This window comes from Euprymna scolopes, chromosome 3, assembly GCF_053919585.1.
Source record: "Euprymna scolopes isolate OS-2025 chromosome 3, ASM5391958v1, whole genome shotgun sequence".
Taxonomy (NCBI): Eukaryota; Metazoa; Mollusca; class Cephalopoda; order Sepiida; family Sepiolidae; genus Euprymna; species Euprymna scolopes.
Window position 1 is genome coordinate 80,475,020 of NC_136484.1, and position 23,942 is coordinate 80,498,961.

Genomic DNA, 23,942 nt, shown 5'->3' on the forward strand with positions numbered 1-23,942 from the left:
CTATGTGGCCACAATGTGGACAACAGGTCAGCTATGTGGCCGCAGTGTGGACAACAGGTCAGCTATGTTGCCACAATGTTAACAATAGGTCAGCTATGTGGCCGCAGTGTGGACAACAGGTCAGCTATGTGGTCGCAGTGTGGACAATAGGTCAGCTATGTGGCCACAATGTGGACAACAGGTCAGCTATGTGGCCGCAGTGTGGACAACATGTCAGCTATGTGGCCACAATGTGGACAACAGGTAAGCTATGTGTCCGCAGTGTGGACAACAGGTCAGCTATGTGGTCGCAGTGTGGACAATAGGTCAGCTATGTGGCTACAATGTGGACAACAGGTCATCTATGTGGCCGCAGTGTGGACAACAGGTCAGCTATGTGGCCACAGTGTGGACAATAGGTCAGCTATGTGGCAACAGTGTGGACAATAGGTCAGCTATGTGGTCGCAGTGTGGACAACAGGTCAGCTATGTGGCCACAGTGCGGACAATAGGTCAGCTATGTGGCCGCAGTGTGGAAAACAGGTCAGCTATGTGGTCGCAGTGTGGACAACAGGTCAGCTATGTGGCCGCAGTGTGGACAATAGGTCAGCTATGTGGCCGCAGTGTGGACAATAGGTCAGCTATGTGGTCGCAGTGTGGACAATAGGTCAGCTATGTGGTCGCAGTGTGGACAATAGGTCAGCTATGTGGTCGCAGTGTGGACAACAGGTCAGCTATGTGGTCGCAGTGTGGACAATAGGTCAGCTATGTGGCCACAGTGTGGACAATAGGTCAGCTATGTGGCCGCAGTGTTGACAATAGGTCAGTTATGTGGTCGCAGTGTGGACAATAGGTCAGCTATGTGGCCACAATGTGGACAATAGGTCAGCTATGTGGCCGCAGTGTGGACAATAGGTCAGCTATGTGGCCACAGTGCGGACAATAGGTCAGCTATGTGGCCGCAGTGTGGACAATAGGTCAGCTATGTGGTCGCAGTGGGGACAACAGGTCAGCTATGTAACCACAGTGCGGACAATAGGTAAGCTGTGGCCACAAAAAGTTGACAATAGGTCAGCTATGTAACCACAGTGTTGACAATAGGTCAGTTATGTGGCCGCAGTGGGGACAATAGGTCAGCTATGTGGCCACAGTGTGGACAACATGTCAGCTATGTGGCCACAGTGTGGACAACAGGTCAGCTATGTGGCCACAATGTGGACAATAGGTTAGCTATGTAACCACAGTGTGTGCAATAGGTCAGCTATGTGGCCGCAGTGGGGACAACAGATCAGCTATGTGGCCACAGTGTTGACAACAGGTCAGCTATGTGGCCACAATGTGGACAATAGGTCAGCTATGTAACCACAGTGTGGACAATAGGTTAGCTATGTCGCAACAGTGTGGACAATAGGTCAGCTATTCGGCCTGCTATTGACATCAACTTCTCGACATAAAACTATCAGACAACATCTTGCATGCACCTGATGTTTCTTGCCAATAACTTTGATAAATACACGCAGTAAACTATTTTTCATTTAGTATTAATCGAATATTTGTAGAAATCAAAAATAAAATAACAGAAAACTATAAATACTTTTATGATCTTGTTTGAAAAGAAAATTCTTAACATGACAATATTTGAATATATGTTTGAATATATGTTTAAATATATATTTGAATATATATTTGAATATATGATTGAATATATGTTTGAATATATATTTGAATATATGGTTGAATATATATTTGAATATATGTTTGAATATATATTTGAATATATATTTGAATATATGTTTGAATATATATTTGAATATATATTTGAATATATATTTGAATACATGTTTGAATATATGTTTGAATATATATTTGAATATATGTTTGAATATATATTTGAATATATATTTGAATATATATTTGAATATATATTTGAATACATGTTTGAATATATGTTTGAATATATATTTGAATATATGTTTGAATATATATTTGAATATATATTTGAATATATGCTTGAATATATATTTGAATATATATTTGAATATATGATTGAATATATATTTGAATATATATTTGAATATATGTTTGAATATATATTTGAATATATATTTGAATATATGTTTGAATATATATTTGTATATATATTTGAATATATGTTTGAATATATGATTGAATATATATTTGAATATATATTTGAATATATATTTGAATATATATTTGAATATATGTTTGAATATATGATTGAATATATATTTGAATATATATTTGAATATATATTTGAATATATGTTTGAATATATGTTTGAATATATGTTTGAATATATATTTGAATATATATTTGAATATATATTTAAATATATGTTTGAATATATATTTGAATATACATTTGAATATATGTTTGAATATATATTTGAATATATATTTGAATATATGTTTGAATATATATTTGAATATATATTTGAATATATGTTTGAATATATGTTTGAATATATGTTTGAATATATGATTGAATATATATTTGAATATACATATGAATATATATTTGAATATATGTTTGAATATATAATTGAATATATAATTGAATATATATTTGAATATATATTTGAATATATAGTTGAATATAAGCTTGATTATATGGTTGAATATACATTTGAATATATATCTGAATATATGTTTGAATACATATCTGAATATATGTTTGAATATATATTTGAATATATGTTTGAATATATATTTGAATATATATTTGAATATATATTTGAATATACTGAATATATATTTGAATATAAATTGTAATATATATCGTAATATATATTTGAATATATATTTGAATATATGTTTGAATATATATTTGAATATATGATTGAATATATATTTAAATATATATCTGACTATATATTTGAATGTATGTTGGAATATATGGTTGAATGTATGGTTGATATATTTGAATATATGATTGAATATATATCTTAATATATATTTGAATATATGTTTGAATATATATCTGAATATATATTTGAATATATGTTTGAATATATGATTGAATATATATTTGAATATATGTTTGAATATGTGGTTGAATATATGTTTGAATTTATATTTGAATATCTATTTGAATATATATTTGAACATATGTTTGAATTTGTCTAAAATATTATATTCAGTTTATTGGAAAGAGCATAAAATGTCACATTGACCCTGAAAACATCGTAAAAATAGAATCAATAGAAAAATTTTGATAGATTTTTAAATTTTAAAAATTGAAAAATATTTAATACGTAAAATTCATTACTGTTTTTTTTTTTAAATAAAATTTCTATTACTTTTGAAACAACTTTAATAGTTTATTTTGGAAGTATAATCCATAAAGAAATAAACAACCCACTTTTAAAAGAGAAATTACGAGTTTTTTATATTTTATTCGCAGTTTCGTGATAACCCCTATCACAAAAATTCCTACAAAAAGTCTGATACATCTACTACATAGATTGTAAACGCACCCGACAACCTATAAATGTCGACATTTCCAATATGAATGGTAAGCTGGACTTATGTAAAAAATAACAAAAAGATATGCTAAACTGACTTTTTCGTTTAAAAATGGAATTTTTTCCCTTTCGTTATTAACTTTTTTTTTAATTTTATAAATATTTTGTGTTTTATATACATAAAGTACAATTGTTGAATGTTACTGTTTTGATTATATTCGTTTGGGGGGGTACAATAAAAAATTAAGAAAAATTAAAACGAAGCGAAATTTAAGTTTCCGTTCTATTTTTACAACAACCGTAAAACAGCGCATACTCAGCAAGTTTTATCGTAATTTATAAGCATAATGTTGAAACACTAAATCAACATTTTATTTATTTTTTTGCATAATTAATAATGGAAGTATTTTTCTGTTTATTTTCTGAACATCTGTTAAAAAAATAATTTGTACATTCTCTTGAAAAAAAGAATCAAACTTTTCTCTACTTTCACATAACTATTTACAGTGTTCATGTAAAGCATTCATCTGTTCTTTTTATAATAAAAATTCCGTTTTCAAAGAGAAACGTTTACTGCCAAATTTCTTTAAAAAAAAAGTGCAAGTTTTCCTGAAAAAAAACCTTTCACTTATGGTAAAAAATTAATCTTTTTTGGGGGAAAAAATAACAAATTTTATTGATTAAAAAAATTGCAAAAAATAATAAAAGTAAATAAACGAACAAAATGCAATTTTTCTTGAGGAATGTTTTTAACAAACTGAGCCACAGCAACGCGTGGCCGGGTACAGCTAGTATATATATAAAAATGTAACTTGGTTCGTTCGTAATTAATAGTCTTAATAACCACTGGACGGATGGCTTCCACATTTTGGTATAATATGTTTACGGTACGCATGCGTGTTTTATATATCTCTTTGTAATTATAACATTATATGTAATTTTTCTATAATAAATATTTGGTTTTCTTTGTACGGATGGGCCATTTTATTTATTTGGGGACAATTATTTCACACCGCGTGTCATCACGTGACATCACTAAACGGAACTTTTATATACCAAATTAATTTTTTTCGTTTAAAAATGGAATTACTTCTCTTTCGTTAATATATATATATTTCTAATATTTCGTGTACAATTGTTGAATGTTATTTTCTTGATTATATTTGTTTGGGAGAAGTACAATTAAAAAAAAAAAAGATTAAAACGGAGCGAAATTTAAATTTCCATTCCATTTTTACTCTTTATGAATATTAAAAGAAAAATTACTAAACATTTATTAATAATACCTCACTTTTACAGACATTTGTTTTTAAATTTCTTAAATGACGACTTTTATCGACTTTTTTTTATATAGCAGTTTTTATATAGCATTTTTTAAATAGCATTTGCGAATGGGTATGCTGAGATTTGTTTTAATTTCTTTTTAAATGACTTTTTATCGACTTTCTTTTTTTAATAGCATTTGCGGATGGGTAAAAAACGAAACAAACAAAAAAAAACTAAACTATTTACTGATAATTCTCATTTTTACAAATATTTTTAACAAATAAATTATACCGAGAAATTGTCAGTAAATGGCTTAATTATTTTTTGTTATTTACCCATCCGCAAATGCTATTAAAATAAAATTCATTTAAAAAGAAATTAAAAAAACAAATGTCAGCATACCCATCCGCAAATGCTATTAAAAAAAAGTTGATAAAAGTCGTCATTTAAAAAGAAATTTAAAAACAAATGTCTGTAAAAGTGAGGCATTATTAATAAATGTTTAGTAATTTTTCTTTTAATATTCATAAAGAGTAAAACTTTGTTCAAAATAAATGTGACAATCGTTTAGTTACTGCGACAACGTCAGTAAATAAAAAAAAAAAGTGTTGTGCGCTTGCGTCAGAAAGGGAGCGATGCATGTTTTTTTATGCTGGTCGCCAATGGAACTCAACACCCAAGGAGTACCAAATTCTGTTTTCCAAAAGAAACGTTTACTACCAACTTTCTTTAAAAAAAAACAAAGTGCAAGTTTTCCTGAAAAAAAAAACCCTTTCACCTAACAATTTATGGCAAAAATAGCGACCCATAAAAATCTGGGGTGCTTCTACACTTTATTGCCGAAATTGGAGACGCCATTTTTTTCCACGCACTTGCTATCCAAATCTAGGGGAGACATCATTATATGGCCGAACGATTGCTTCCGAAAAGGGAAAGAATAAATTTACCAAAATTAACATTTATTACTTCCGGAAACGTTAAATTAAACTAAAATTATCATTTATTACTTCCAGAAACTTGGTGAACCGATATTACTGGAGAAAATGAATCTTGACAATTCAAAAAAATGTTTAAAATTATTTATTTGTTGGAAAAAAAAACAACAAAAAACAAAAAAACTATTTCATAAAAGTCCACTGTTGCTTTAAAAGTAAATAAAGAAAGTGAAAGAGAACATATATCCGTAATTGTTTAATTGGAAATATTTCGATTTAATTCATGAGAACGGGAAAGTTTTTCATGGAACATTTTTTTTTTTTATTAAAAACAGAAAATTGAAATGACATATGAAAACCAAAACAAAACCAAAACATTTATTAGTCTTTTTGTTTGTTTGTTTATTTTTTTCGTTTGTGTGTTTTGTTTTTTTGGGTTTTCTTTTCGAACAAATAAATAATTTTAAATATTTTTTTGAATTGTCAAGATTCATTTTTCCCAGTAATATCGGTTTACCAATTTTCTGGAAGTAATAAATGATAATTTTAGTTCAAGGGAGTAATAAATGTTAATTTTGGTAAATTTATTTAGTTTAATTTATCGTTTCCTGAAGTAATACATGTAAATTTTGGTAAATTTATTCTTTCTCTTTCCGGAAGCAATCGTTCGGCCTTATAATGATGTCTTCTCTAGATTTAGATAACAAGTGCGTGAAAAAAAAATGGCGTCTCCAATTTCGGCAATAAAGTGTACAAACACCAAATCTGCTAGCTGAGTGACAAATCTGATTAAAATATTGAAAGAAAGAAAGAAAAATAGAAACTCTAGATGTATCAGAAATTTGGAGGAATTTTTGACACCCTTAACAGAAAACTGCGAATAAAATATAAAAAACCCGTAATTTCTCTTTTTAAAGTGAGTTGTTTATTTTCTATATGGAATATACTTTCAAAATAAACTATTAAAATTGTTTAAAAAATAATAGAAATATTATTTTTTTATTTTTTAAAAAACAATGTTTACAAAATGTTTACAAAATCCGGCGTGCCTTCATGCAGCCATTTATTTACGTAATAAAATCAATAGAATTTAACGAGTTAAATATTTTTCAATTTTTAAACTTTAAAAATCTATCAAAATTTTTCTATTGATTCAATTTTTACGATATTTTCAGGGTCAATGTGAAATTTTATGCTCTTTCCAATAAACCAAATATAATATTTTAGACAAACGTTTTGTTTTTTTCAAATTCACACCCCCATTTTGAAATGTTTATTAAAATTTTAATAATTAATTTATGTGTCAAAGTTTTATGTATCACAAATTGAAGATAAAAGATCAATAAAGAAAATATTCCAATTTAAAACAAAAAAAAAAGAATAGTTTTTGGAAATTTACCTGTAAAGTCCAAAGTGTAAAACCTTTTTTTTTTAAAACACGATTTTTTTTTAAATGAAAGCTCATGTTATGCTTACATCGTTAAGTAAATACCAGACGCTGACGGCAAATTTTTCTATCTCATTGAATGTTTTCTTTTTTTAGATATTAAAAAAAATAAAATTAGTTGATGAAGAAGTATTAAAATATATCAATCAAAAACTCGTGTATTTCCTTAAAAGAATTTTTTTAAATCGATGAAGCGGATTTTTTGTTCTAGGCGAAAAACTTGAGTGAATGTGCGTTTCTTTTTTAACTACGGAGGATGAAAATACTAATTTTGGTTAACACACGCAATAAAAAAGAGATATTATTTATGCCCTTGGACGAAAGCATACTTCATAAATTTCATTTTAGCAGCAGCAGCTATTTAACGCTTCGCGCAAAACATGTTACAAAAATGCTATTTTCTAGGACCCTCGCTTTAAAAAATCCTTTTATTTAAAAAAAATACATGGAACTTAAAATATAAATATGGATAAATTCTTAACAATGAAGAATGGAACTACCCATTTAATAATATTTTTTTAGGTAAGTGATTTTTTTGGCATTTATATACATATATTTATAAGCAAGTCAAAATATATTGATTTTCTTTATATTTTTTAAAAGAAAACCGCTTTAAAGAAACAAATATTGCATAATTTGCTATTAAACCTGTTAATTTTTGAAAATTTGGTCTTTGCTCCTTTAATTGAAAAAAAACTAAGGGTTTGAATTGCATTTCCAAGTAGTTATAAGCTTAAAAAAAAATAGTAAGTTGAATTATTAAGGTTCTGATCATCATTTTTAATGGCCACTGTCTGATACACCTATAGAACCTCTCCCAAACATACTAGCAATAATTTAGTTTCGTCCTTCCTTTCAGTGTTTCCAATAAGGGGGTTGATGTACTAGGATTTGTATTAGGAGCTGGGCACTTATTAAAATTATTTAATTGTTGAATTTTTTGCATTTTGGTTAAATTTGTTAGTTTGCTGCGCTAAAAGCCCACACAAAAAAAATTGAACAAAAGACAAAATTAAAAAGAATGGTACTCATGCAGAATTTAACCCCCCTCCCCGCCACCCTGCACCAGATTCCAATTAGTTTAGGGTTCGACCGGCAATCACCGGATTCAGCCGAGCGTTGTTCAAATGTTGAAACACTAAACCAACATTTTATTTATTTTTTTGCAGAATTAATTAATGATGGGAGTATTTTTCCGTTTATTTTCTTAACATCTATTGACAAAAAAATTTGTACATTCTCTTGAAAAAAAAAATCTAACTTTTCTCTACTTTCACGTAACTATTTACAGTGTTCATATAAAACATTCATTGTTTTCTTTTTATAATAAAAATTATGTTTTCAAAAAGAAATGTTTACTGCCAACTTTCTTTTAAAAAAAAATTCCTGAAAAAAAAAACTTTCACCTAACAATTTATCGTAAAAAATTCAACTTTTCTTGGGAAAAAAAAACAACTTTTATTGATAAAAAAAATTGCAAAAATAATAAAATAAATAAACAATACAAAATGCAATTTTTTATGAGGAATGTGTCCATTTTAACAAACTGAGCCACAGCAATGCGTGGCCGGGTATGGCTAGTATTTGAATATATATCTGATTGTTTGAATATATGATTGAGTATATATTTGAGTATATATTTGAATATATATTTGAATATATATTTGAATATATATCTGAATATACATTTGAATATATGTTTGAATATATATATGAATATATATTTGAATATATGTTTGAATATATGTTTGAATATATATTTGAATATACATATGAATATATATTTGAATATATGTTTGAATATATGATCGAATATATATTTGAATATATAGTTGAATATATGCTTGATTATATGGTTGAATATACATTTGAATATATATCTGAATATATGTTTGACTACATATCTGAATATATATTTGAATATATATTTGAATATATGATTGAATATATATCTCAATATATATCTGAATGTATGTTTGAATATATGATTGAATATATGTTTGAATATATATTTGAATATATATCTGAATATATGTTTGAATACATATCTGAATATATATTTGAATATATGATTGAATATATATCTCAATATATATCTGAATATATGATTGAATATATGTTTGAATATATGATTGAATATATGTTTGAATATATATTTGAATATATGTTTGGTTATATGTTTGATTGTATGATTGAATATATATTTGAATGTATGTTTGAATATATATTTGAAAATATATCTGAATATATGTTTGAATATATGTTTGAATATATATCTGAATATATATTTGAATGTATGCTTGAATATATATTTGAATATATATTTGAATATATGGTAGAATTTATATTTCAATGTATATTTAAATATATGTTTGAATATATGATTGAATATATGTTTGAATATACGTTTGAATATATGTTTGAATATATGTTTGAATATATGATTGAATATATGTTTGAATATATGATTGAATATATGTTTGAATATATGTTTGAATATATATTTGAACATATGTTTGAATATATGTTTGAATATATGATTGAATATATATTTTAATACATGTTTGAATATATATTTGAATATATGTTTGAATATATATTTGAATATATGATTTAATATATGTTTGAATATATGTTTGAATATATGTTTGAATATATGGTTGAATATATGTTTTTGTCAACAAAACTCTTCACCACTTGATTAATGCTGGCTTTATCACAATTTTGTTCAAATTATTCTTGAAACATACAATAAGTAATGTGTTTTAATTTTCAAATAAAATTGCAAATATTGCTTACTGTTTTTAATATGGATAAGTTATTTCATTAAATTTTTAAATATTTGCAACATTTTCCATTCTATTGTTTAAAAAATTGTTTAACCATAAAAAATTGACTAAGAATTTTCATCTGCATATCTATTTCAACCCAATTTTTTTTTTTAAATAATAAGTTAAAAATATAAACTTCCATTTTCATTTTCAAGATGTTTTAGTTGTGACTCTTAAAGACAGGATGAAAATCTAACAAGTAAGACTAGAAAAATGATTATTACAAAACATTCTTGTAAGCAACTGGTGCTTTTTAGGACATAAATATAAAAAGCCTCTGTGGTAATGTTCTTTAATGTATTGCATTTTAGTTTCGTTCTAAAAATACAAATTTCGACGAGGATCTAAAGAGTGTCAGCTTAATTGAAACACAGAGACGAAGCCTACACGACCCTGAATATCAAATCACACCACACACGCCACATGAAAATTGATTCGAGGACATCTGGCAACACTTTCTCACTGAAAACGTTCAAACACATATATGAAAATGTATCACTAAAAGCCCTCTCCATTTTGTGACCTTGTTCACATGTGAAACTCACTTCATATGAAGGCAATTGGATTCAATAACTTGAAATCATCAGCTTTCCGTGCCGGTATAGGAACTCAGAATGGACAAATACAACATTTTATTTTATAGAAGTACCAGGACTTGCAGTCGCAGGGCTCTCAACATATGAAAACTTAAAGCTAATAATACATGTGGACACGTTTAAAAAGTGTTTAACTACACCTATCTCTTCTATCAGCCAACTGATGTCAAAATACTCCAAGGAGTTTGATAGGGTTGGAAATTTTAGTGGGACCACCAAACTTTTACTAAAGGAAGACGCAGAACCTTTCATTGACCTTCCACACAAATGCAGTGTCCACCTAAAAACAAACTGAAAGAGGAAATTCACAGGCTCCTTGAAGAAGATGTGCTCTGAAAAGTTAAGGGACACACAGACTGGTGCTCCAGTTTGGCACACAGTATGAAGAAAGACAGGTCTCTCCATATATGCATGGACCTACAGAAACTATATATTTCCGAATATATATTTGAATATATGTTTGAATATATGCTTGAATATATATCTGAATATATATTTGAATGCATGCTTGAATATATATTTGAATATATGGTAGAATTTATATTTCAATATATATTTGAATATATATCTGAATATATGTTTGAATATATGATTGAATATATATTTGAATATATGTTTGAATGTATGTTTGAATATATTTCTGAATATATATTTGAATATACATTTGAATATATTATTGAACATATGATTAAATATATCTGAATATATATCTGAATGTATGTTTGAATATATTTTTGAATATATGATTGAATATATGTTTGAATATATATCTGAATATATGTTTGAATATATGATTCAATATATATCTGAATATATGTTTGAATATATGATTGAATATATGATTGCATATATATTTGAATATATATTTGAATATATATCTGAATATATGTTTGAATATATGATTGAGTATATGTTTGTATATATGTTTGAATATATGTTTGAATATATGTTTGAATATATATTTGAATATATGTTTGAATATATGATTGAATATATGTTTGAATATATGATTTAATATATGATTGAATATATGATTGAATATATGTTTGAATATATATTTGAATATATGATTGAATATATGTTTGTATATATGTTTGAATATATATTTGAATATATGTTTGAATATATGTTTTAATATATGTTTGAATATATGATTGAATATATGTTTGAATATATGATTGAATATATGTTTGAATATATGTTTTAATATATGTTTGAATATATGTTTGTATATATGTTTGAATATATGATTGAATATATGTTTTAATATATGTTTGAATATATGATTGCATATATGTTTGAATATATGATTGAATATATGTTTGAATATATGTTTGAATATATGATTGAATATATGTTTGAATATATGATTGAATATATGATTGAATATATGTTTGAATATATGATTGAATATATATTTGAATATATGATTGAATATATATTTGAATATATATTTGAATATATTTTTGAAAATATGTTTGAATATATGTTTGAATATATGATTGAATATATATTTGAATATATGATTGAATATATGATTGAACATATGATTGAATATATATTTGAATATATATTTGAATATATGATTGAATATATGATTGAATATATGATTGAATATATGTTTGAAAATATGTTTGAATATATGATTGAATATATGTTTGAATATATGATTGAATATATGTTTGAATATATGTTTGAATATATGATTGAATATATGATTGAATATATGATTGAATATATATTTGAATATATGTTTGAATATATGATTGAATATATGTTTGAAAATATGTTTGAATATATGATTGAATATATGTTTGAATATATGATTGAATATATGTTTGAATATATGTTTTAATATATGATTGAAGTAATGATTGAATATATGTTTGAATATATGATTGAATATATGATTGAATATATGATTGAATATATGATTGAATATATGTTTGAATATATGATTGAATATATGATTGAATATATGTTTGAATATATGTTTGAATATATGTTTGAATATATGTTTGAATATATGATTGAATATATGTTTGAATATATGATTGAATATATGTTTGAATATATGATTGAATATATGATTGAATATATGATTGAATATATATTTGAATATATGATTGAATATATGATTGAATATATGATTGAATATATGATTGAATATATGATTGAATATATGTTTGAATATATGATTGAATATATGATTGAATATATGATTGAATATATGATTGAATATATGATTGAATATATGATTGAATATATGATTGAATATATGATTGAATATATGATTGAATATATGATTGAATATATGTTTGAATATATGTTTGAATATATGATTGAATATATGTTTGAATATATGATTGAATATATGTTTGAATATATGTTTGAATATATGATTGAATATATGTTTGTATATATGATTGAATATATGATTGAATATATGTTTGAATATATGATTGAATATATGTTTGAATATATGTTTGAATATATGATTGAATATATGTTTGTATATATGATTGAATATATGATTGAATATATGATTGAATATATGATTGAATATATGATTGAATATATGTTTGAATATATGTTTGAATATATGGTTGAATATATGTTTGAATATATGATTGAATATATGTTTGAATATATGTTTGAATATATGATTGAATATATATTTGAATATATGTTTGAATATATGTTTGAATATATGTTTTAATATATGATTGAAGTAATGATTGAATATATGTTTTAATATATGATTGAAGTAATGATTGAATATATATTTGAATATATGTTTGAATATATGTTTGAATATATGATTGACGTCTTCTTCTGTTATGTATCTCGTCATTTGTGATACAAGGGATCGCAGTTTTGCAATTATTGTCTGCTTTTTGTCTTCAGGGTGGTCAGAATTCTTGATTTTCTCTTGTAGGATCTCATTCGACGTTCTGCTCCATTTTTCAAACTTTGAATAATGGTAGCAATATAATAATACCTTCTTTTGTGCAACTGTCCAGGGTTGGGTTTTTAGGCCTCTTCTGTTTCCTTTTCTTGTAGTTGCACATGATGGTTTGGGGCACGGATCTAATTCACGATCTGTTGGCTGATCCAAGTGGACCTCTGTCATGGTAGTGCCATTATATGAGGTAAGAGGGTTCACACCTTCAAATACCTTTTCTCGTCTGGTGTGTGAACGAGGTAAGGGACCCTTTTTATCCTGGGCGACGGCCAGCCAGTATGTATTATTTTTGGTATTCATTTTCATTTTATTTCCTCATTGTCAGCGGCTTTTGATTTAATATTCAAAGCTACCCCCTATAAATAGAGGGGCTTCCCCTATCCGCAACCTGGGGACGCTCTGTATGGCTTGAGGATACAGCACAACATATTGAATATATGTTTGAATATATGTTTGAATATATGTTTGAATATATGATTGAATATATGTTTGAATATATGATTGAATATATGTTTGAATATATGTTTGAATATATGTTTGAATATATGTTTGAATATATGATTGAATATATGTTTGAATATATGATTGAATATATGTTTGTATATATGTTTGTATATATGTTTGAATATATGTTTGAATATATGTTTGAATATATGATTGAATATATGATTGAATATATGATTGAATATATGTTTGAATATATGTTTGAATATATGATTGAATATATATTTGAATATATGATTGAATATATGATTGAATATATGATTGAATATATATTTGAATATATGTTAAAATATATGATTGAATATATGTTTGAATATATGTTTGAATATATGATTGAATATATGATTGAATATATGATTGAATATATATTTGAATATATATTTGAATATATGTTTGAATATATGTTTGAATATATGGTTGAATATATGTTTGAATATATGATTGAATATATGTTTGAATATATGTTTGAATATATGTTTGAATATATGTTTGAATATATGATTGAATATATGATTGAATATATGATTGAATATATGATTGAATATATATTTGAATATATATTTGAATATATGTTTGAATATATGTTTGAATATATGTTTGAATATATGATTGAATATATGTTTGAATATATGATTGAATATATGTTTGAATATATGTTTGAATATATGTTTGAATATATGATTGAATATATATTTGAATATATGATTGAATATATGTTTGAATATATGATTGAATATATGTTTGAATATATATTTGAATATATGTTTGAATATATGTTTTAATATATGATTGAAGTAATGATTGAATATATGTTTGAATATATGATTGAATATATGATTGAATATATGTTTGAATATATGATTGAATATATGATTGAATATATGTTTGAATATATGTTTGAATATATGATTGAATATATGATTGAATATATGTTTGAATATATGATTGAATATATGATTGAATATATGTTTGAATATATGTTTGAATATATGGTAAAATATATGATTGAATATATGATTGAATATATGATTGAATATATGTTTGAATATATGTTTGAATATATGTTTGAATATATGATTGAATATATGTTTGAATATATGTTTGAATATATGTTTGAATATATGATTGAATATATGTTTGAATATATGTTTGAATATATGTTTGAATATATGATTGAATATTAGATTGAATATATGATTGAATATATGATTGAATATATGTTTAAATATATGTTTGAATATATGTTTGAATATATGTTTGAATATATGATTGAATATATATTTGAATATATGTTTGAATATATGTTTGAATATATGATTGAATATATGATTGAATATATGATTGAATATATGTTTGAATATATGTTTGAATATATGATTGAATATATGTTTGAATATATGTTTGAATATATGTTTGAATATATGTTTAAATATATGTTTGAATATATGTTTGAATATATGTTTGAATATATGTTTAAATATATGTTTGAATATATGTTTGAATATATGTTTGAATATATGTTTGTATATATGATTGAATATATATTTGAATATATGTTTGAATATATGTTTGAATATATGATTGAATATATGATTGACGTCTTCTTCTGTTATGTATCTCGTCATTTGTGATACAAGGGATCGCAGTTTTGCAACTGTTGTCTGCTTTTTGTCTTCAGGGTGGTCAGAATTCTTGATTTTCTCTTGTAGGATCTCATTCGACGTTCTGCTCCATTTTTCAAACTTTGAATAATGGTAGCAATATAATAATACCTTCTTTTGTGCAACTGTCCAGGGTTGGGTTTTTAGGCCTCTTCTGTTTCCTTTTCTTGTAGTTGCACATGATGGTTTGGGGCACGGATCTAATTCACGATCTGTTGGCTGATCCAAGTGGACCTCTGTCATGGTAGTGCCATTATATGAGGTAAGAGGGTTCACACCTTCAAATACCTTTTCTCGTCTGGTGTGTGAACGAGGTAAGGGACCCTTTTTATCCTGGGCGACGGCCAGCCAGTATGTATTATTTTTGGTATTCATTTTCATTTTATTTCCTCATTGTCAGCGGCTTTTGATTTAATATTCAAAGCTACCCCCTATAAATAGAGGGGCTTCCCCTATCCGCAACCTGGGGACGCTCTGTATGGCTTGAGGATACAGCACAACATATTGAATATATGTTTGAATATATGTTTGAATATATGTTTGAATATATGATTGAATATATGTTTGAATATATGTTTGAATATATGTTTGAATATATGTTTGAATATATGTTTGTATATATGTTTGTATATATGTTTGAATATATGTTTGAATATATGTTTGAATATATGTTTGAATATATGATTGAATCTATGATTGAATATATGTTTGAATATATGTTTGAATATATGTTTGAATATATGTTTGAATATATGTTTGAATATATGTTTGTATATATGTTTGTATATATGTTTGAATATATGTTTGCATATATGTTAGAATATATGTTTGCATATATGTTAGAATATATGTTTGAATATATGATTGAATATATGATTGAATATATGTTTGAATATATGTTTGAATATATGTTTGAATATATGTTTGAATATATGTTTGAATATATGTTTGAATATATGATTGAATATATGTTTGAATATATGTTTGAATATATGTTTGAATATATGATTGAATATATGTTTGAATATATGTTAGAATATATGTTTGAATATATGATTGAATATATGATTGAATATATGTTTGAATATATGTTTGAATATATGTTTGAATATATGTTTGAATATATGTTTGAATATATGTTTGAATATATGATTGAATATATGATTGAATATATGATTGAATATATGTTTGAATATATGATTGAATATATGATTGAATATATGTTTGAATATATGTTTGAATATATATTTGAATGTATGTTTGAATATATGGTTGAATATATGTTTTTGTCAACAAAACTCTTCACCACTTGATTAATGCTGGCTTTATCACAATTTTGTTCAAATTATTCTTGAAACATACAATAAGTAATGTGTTTTAATTTTCAAATAAAATTGCAAATATTGCTTACTGTTTTTAATATGGATAAGTTATTTCATTAAATTTTTAAATATTTGCAACATTTTCCATTCTATTGTTTAAAAAATTGTTTAACCATAAAAAATTGACTAAGAATTTTCATCTGCATATCTGTTTCAACCCAATTTTTTTTTTAAATAATAAGTTAAAAATATAAACTTCCATTTTCATTTTCAAGATGTTTTAGTTGTGACTCTTAAAGACAGGATGAAAATCTAACAAGTAAGACTAGAAAAATGATTATTACAAAACATTCTTGTAAGCAACTGGTGCTTTTTAGGACATAAATATAAAAAGCCTCTGTGGTAATGTTCTTTAATGTATTGCATTTTAGTTTCGTTCTAAAAATACAAATTTCGACGAGGATTTTCTCGTTTATGCTCTAAAGAGTGTCAGCTTAATTGAAACACAGCGACGAAGCCTACACGACCCTGAATATCAAATCACACCACACACGCCACATGAAAATTGATTCGAGGACATCTGGCAACACTTTCTCACTGAAAACGTTCAAACACATATATGAAAATGTATCACTAAAAGCCCTCTCCATTTTGTGACCTTGTTCACATGTGAAACTCACTTCATATGAAGGCAATTGGATTCAATAACTTGAAACCATCAGCTTTCCGTGCCGGTATAGGAACTCAGAATGGACAAATACAACATTTTATTTTATAGAAGTACCAGGACTTGCAGTCGCAGGGCTCTCAACATATGAAAACTTAAAGCTAATAATACATGTGGACACGTTTAAAAAGTGTTTAACTACACCTATCTCTTCTATCAGCCAACTGATGTCAAAATACTCCAAGGAGTTTGATAGGGTTGGAAATTTTAGTGGGACCACCAAACTCTTACTAAAGGAAGACGCAGAACCTTTCATTGACCTTCCACACAAATGCAGTGTCCACCTAAAAACAAACTGAAAGAGGAAATTCACAGGCTCCTTGAAGAAGATGTGCTCTGGAAAGTTAAGGGACACACAGACTGGTGCTCCAGTTTGGCACACAGTATGAAGAAAGACAGGTCTCTCCATATATGCATGGACCTACAGAAACTAAACGCCAGTCACAAAAGATGTCCACACAAAATACAGATAACGGAAGAACAATACCCAGCCTTTGCAAAAGCCAAAGCATTCAATAAACTTTATGCTAAGGCGTCATATTGGTTAGTCTACCTGGACGAGGAATTACAACTGTTGACAACCTGCAAGATTGTGGGTAAAAGTGAAGAACCTTACTTCATGCGGCTCGTGTTAGGAAAGAAAAAAAAGAGAAAATAAAAATGGCCGCCCCCTGGTACTTATGGACTGAAAATCACGTGATGTGACGAGGGGGGGGGTATGCAAATGAGATGTGGTTGGGTCTCTCTATAAAAGAGCTGTCTTCTTTATTTTGGGCGTCAGTGTGGAAAGTGCAAAGAGAATAGAACAGTTGGATTTGAGTTTGAGACTTTTGATCTGAGGTTGAGTTCAAATTTAACTTGTTTGGACAAGTATGCTGAAAGTGTCTACCGTTTGGGCTCAATGTCTTGCAAGATATCTTCCAATCAAAAATAGACCAAATTCTAGAATACCTAGATGGCGTGGGGAGCATAGTCGACAATGTAGCCTTATTTTGCCAAAACAATGAGGACTATAATAAAAAGATTTCACAACTTCATGGCCTGAACAGCTGAGACTGAATTTGTATTCAATAGCAAAACGTGTTTCATAAAGCAATCTAGTATATTTTTTTGGGGGGAAACACATACATCCTTACTGGAATCAAACCAGACTCGGATGAGATGTGCAACATAAAAAAAAAATGTCAAACTGACAAAACAAAGGGGAACTACAACATTTTCTAGATATGCTATACCATATATTCCAAACTTCACCGAAAAGGCTCACCCATTGTGCAGTCTTCTTAAATCCTAATCACTATGGATTTGGGAGCTTGACCACCAAAATTGCTATGACTAACTTAAGGAAATGATTACGGTTGACACATGCTTTTCATACTATAATCAGATTAAACCTACATCACTGGAGGTGGGTGGTTTGCAGAAGGGCCTGAGAGTGGTATTGATCCAAGATGGCCGAGCAGTTGTATTAGGATCCAAAAGATTAACTGACACACAAGCTAGATACATCAACAGCGAACAAGAGATATTAGCAATTGTGTATAATATTTAGTGAGAGCACACCTACCTCTATAGGAAAGTCTTGTTTATCACCTCGCACCATAAGCCACTGTTCACAATATGTGCTGAACCATTGCATTCAGCACCACACTGGCTACAGTGAATGTTATTGAAAATCCAGGGCTATTGTTGTATTTCGAATTTATATAACCGTGTCTATGTATGTCAAGATATATAAAGTATACATGTTTCTGTAATCGATGCTCAAGTTATAAGTACAGTTACTTTTCTTTGTATATGAGGTGTCTGTATGTGTCTGTATGTGTCTGTAGATGTATATTTAATAGTCCTGCTATGTGTATGTGTTTTTTTTTTTACATATCGGACAATAACAGAGTCTTTACCTTATTGATTGTCTCCCTCTCCTCTGACAGCACCTGAAAATGAAGGCATTTTCTTCCGAATGGAACACCCAAAATATCGAATTTTCAGATCTTTATTTCCAAATGTTCCACATCTTGGAGTGTGTAGCTCATAACCTTCTCCCATTTTCCTTAGTTGGTCCACAGATGATTTCATTAAACCAGAGACAATTCCTGTCTGCTCTAACCCAGTGACTAGCTAACTCACAACTCGTCTCGTCCATGTCCCATTCCAGACTAATTCCTAATTTTAATTTCTCCTGGCTTATGTGTCTCCGATGTCAGCTACAACTGTTATACAGCGAAATTTGACTGGAAAATGTTTATGTACAGAGCTGCAAATGTTTCATGCATAGTTTCATATTCAGTTGAAGCCGTAGCTACGTAGTTGTTTTCATTCTTTGCCGGATGGAAAATTTTACTTGTAGGTTCACAGTTTCTAATTATAGTGTATAGCCTATTAGTCGTGTAAGGAGTTTGACAGCACAGCTAGACCTGCAAAGTTGTTTGTCACGTGTTGGAGGTTGTTGCAGCACTGGTTTTGCCTGGGCATTATTATCTTCTGCTGGCTGCAGCATGGAAACATGTTGAGGTATGATGGGTGTAATGGTTGAATGGGTGGTCGGTTGGCAGATGTGAATTCAGTTCACTCTGTAAATTTTTCTGTTTACTGGGACTCTGTGGCAAATGATATTATCATTGGCAAAGAAGCATTGCCAATATCAGGTTTCTAATCGCTATTAGGGATCTGTGGGTGACATTTCACTCTAACATGCTGTCCAATAGTAAGGCAATGGCTTAGTGTGTCTGTCATAGTATTTTTTTTGCTACTTGTCTTTTATGTACGAGTGTCTGCTGTGTATCTACTTGCACTTGTGATTTTGCTAGGTAGCATGGAATGGATGTGCCTTGAAAAGAACCTTTGTGCTGGTGAACTATGCATGCCAGGTGTGATTGCATTGCGCCATTCAAGTATGACTTTCCAGAAGTGTGTTTTCTTTTTCTGATTTTTTAATAATTCCTTTCATCAGATTCACTACTGCTTAAGCCCATCCGTTTGATTAGTGGTGATGAGGGCTGGATGCTATGTACCTGATTCTATGACTGTAAGAATTTGCGAAAGTCATTGCTTGTGTAGTTGGATGGATCGTCAGCTATCATTGCTGTTGGTGTGCCATGTGTGATTACTCTGACAAGGGAGTTTCCACAAATCAGGGAGGTGGCCAACTTCCACAAAGTCCAAATATATGTTGACCAATACTACAAATTGTTTGCTGTTTACCTTAAAGCAGTTACTAGCAACACACTGTCAGGGGTGAACTGGTATTGGGCTGATAATTTGGAATCTGCACATGGTCTTTGTGTTGTCTCCTGGGATAAATAGACAAATGTCTGCATGGTACTGTTTGCGATCTGACAGAGGCCCCAGAACATAAATACTTTTATCACTGCTGGCCACCTATGTTTTGACATAGCGCACCTTTGCAGTTCGTTGTGCCATGGTTTTGTTTGATCATTGAGGTGGGGTGGACTGTGTCTGTGATTGGAAAACTATGGCAATGTGATTGTATTTTAGGCAGATTGCACACATTAGTTCACATGCCTGACACTTCCCTTTGTCATGACTGTCCACAGAATTTACAATCCTTTATAGGTTCACATGACATTTTTGTCTGTTTTTGTGAAAAGGATGTTCTCTGTTGATGGCCAAGTTGTTGTTCAGTGTCCGGCAAATGTCTATTGTCCGGCCAAAAGTAAGTCCAAATTCGCCAAAAAGCTTGGCCCGTACATTGTTATTACTGGTGCCTATCACAATTCGGTCAGACAGTAATTCATCCTCGAGGACACTGTATTCGCAGGGTTTGACCAAATTTCTTAATTTGTTTAAGTAAATGTCAACTTTTTCGTCCTGTTCCTGTGTGCAGGAATTAAACATATACCGTTGGTATATAGTGTTTTACTTGGCCTCGAAATATGAGTATTTCCAAAGTGTTTTTTGTACTCGCTCGTTCCTCTTTCGACATCGGCGGGTTTTTATATATTTGTAGACATTCTTTAATCGAGAGAAAAATTCCTACCTGTATTTTGCTACTTTTTTCAATTTCTGCATAGTTTTCCATATTAGCTTGAAAAGGGTCCAGTTCTCTCGTAAATCGCCGTCCATTTCCATTTTTGCTGGTAGTGAAATTGCAGATGCCATGTTGGTTGCCAACGAATGTGTAAAAATGGCCAAGTCCTTAATTGTTTACGTTTTGTTGAATCAATGAAATTATCAGCAAAATGTTATCGTTTTGTTGAATGAACAAAACCATCTCTAAAACTTATACATTTTCTTGAATAAAGTAAACTATGTGCAAACTGTATATGTTTTGTTGAATGAAACCATCCGCACACTATTTGTTTTTTGTGGAATGAATGAAATTATCCACAAAATGTTTGTTTTGTTGAATAATTATCCACAAAATGTTTACGATTTTTAAATGAATGCAATTATCTGCAAAGTGTTAACATTTTGATGCATGAATAAAACCATCAGCACAATATTTACGTTTCATTGAAAAAATTAATATGCCAATTGTTTGCTTTTTGTTGAATGAATGAAATTATTTGCCAAATGTTTATGTTTACTGTAATAAACTATTTGCAAAATATTTCCGTTTTAGTAAATGAAATTATCTGCAACATATGCGTGTTTTGTTGAATATGCAAAAAATGTTTAAGTTTGATTAAATTATTAAAATTATACAAAACTTTTGATGTTTTGTTGAATGAATAAAAAAATTATCCACAAAATATTATGGCCTTGTCAAATGAATGAAATGATCCACGAATTGTTGATATTTTGTTGAATAAATAAAATATCTGCAAAGGATAACGTTTTTAAAATAATTGAAATTATCATAACTTTATAACCGTTTTGTTAAATAAATGAAATTATCCACGTCTTGAAATGATAAAAACAAATGTTTGTTTTGTTGAATAAATGAAATTATCCGTCTTGTGGAATGAAATAAATTATTAAAAAAATGTTTATTCTTTGAATGAATGAAATTATCCTTGTCTTGTTGAATGAATGAAATTATTAAAACAAATTTTTGTTTTGTTGAATGAATGAAATTATTAAAACAAATTTTTGTTTTGTTGAATGAATGAAATTATTCGTCTTGTTGAATGAATTAAATAATTACTTGTTGAATGAATGAAATTATTAAGAAAAAATTTTGTTTTCTGGATAAATGAAATTATCCGTCTTGTTGAATGAATGAAATTATTACAACAAATTTTTGTTTTTTTGAATAAATGAAATTATTACTTGTTGAATGAATGAAATTATTAAAATAAATTTTTTTGTTGATTAAATGAAATTATACAGGTCTTGTTGAAATTATTAAAACAAATGTGTGTTTTGTTGAATAAATGAAATTATCTATCTTTTTGAATGAATAAAAGTACTTGTTGAATGAATTAAATTATTAAAACAAATTTTTGCTTTCTGAATGAAATTACCCATGTCTTGTTGAATGAATGAAATTATCCATATCTTGTTGAATGAATGAAATTATCACTTGTTGAATAATTAAAATTATTAAAACAAATTTTAGTTTTTTTTCATAAATGAAATTATCCATGTCTTGTGGAATGAATTAAATTATTACAACAAATTTTTGTTTGGTTGAATCAAGGGCATTATTACTTGTTGAATGAATTAAATTATTAAAACAAATATTTGCTTTTGAATGAATGAAATTATTAATACAAATTTTTGTCTTTTTGAATAAATGAGATTATCCGTCTTGTTGAATTAATAAAATTATTAAAATAATTTTTTGTTTTGTTTAATAAATGAAATTATCCATATACTGTTGACAATATGAAATTATTAAAACACATTTTTGTTTTGTGGAATGAATGAAATTATCCATGTCTTGTTGAATTAATAAAATTATTAAAACACGTTTTTGTTTTGTGGAATGAATGAAATTATTAAAACAAATTTTTGTTTTATTCAATAAATTAAATTATCCATGTCTTGTTGAATGAATAAAATTATTAAAACACATTTTTGTTTTGCTCAATGAATGAAATTATCCATCTCTTGTTGAATGACTAAAATTATTAAAACGAATTTTCGTTTATTCAATAAATGAATTTATACATGTCTTGTTGGATGATTAAAACATATTTTTGTTTTGTTCAATAATTGAAATTATCCATGTCTTGTTGAATGAATGAAATTATATCTTGTTGAATGAATGAAATTATTAAAAAAAATTTTTGCTTTCTGAATGAATGAAATTATCCA

At 27.5% G+C, this 23,942-nt stretch overlaps 1 protein-coding gene across 1 annotated transcript in view; it reads right to left on the reverse strand.

The window, feature by feature from the left end:
• Positions 1 to 23,942, reverse strand: part of LOC145256499 (uncharacterized) — a 257,129-nt gene that overhangs the window by 107,768 nt on the left and 125,419 nt on the right. The gene's annotated exons all lie outside the window — the stretch shown is intronic.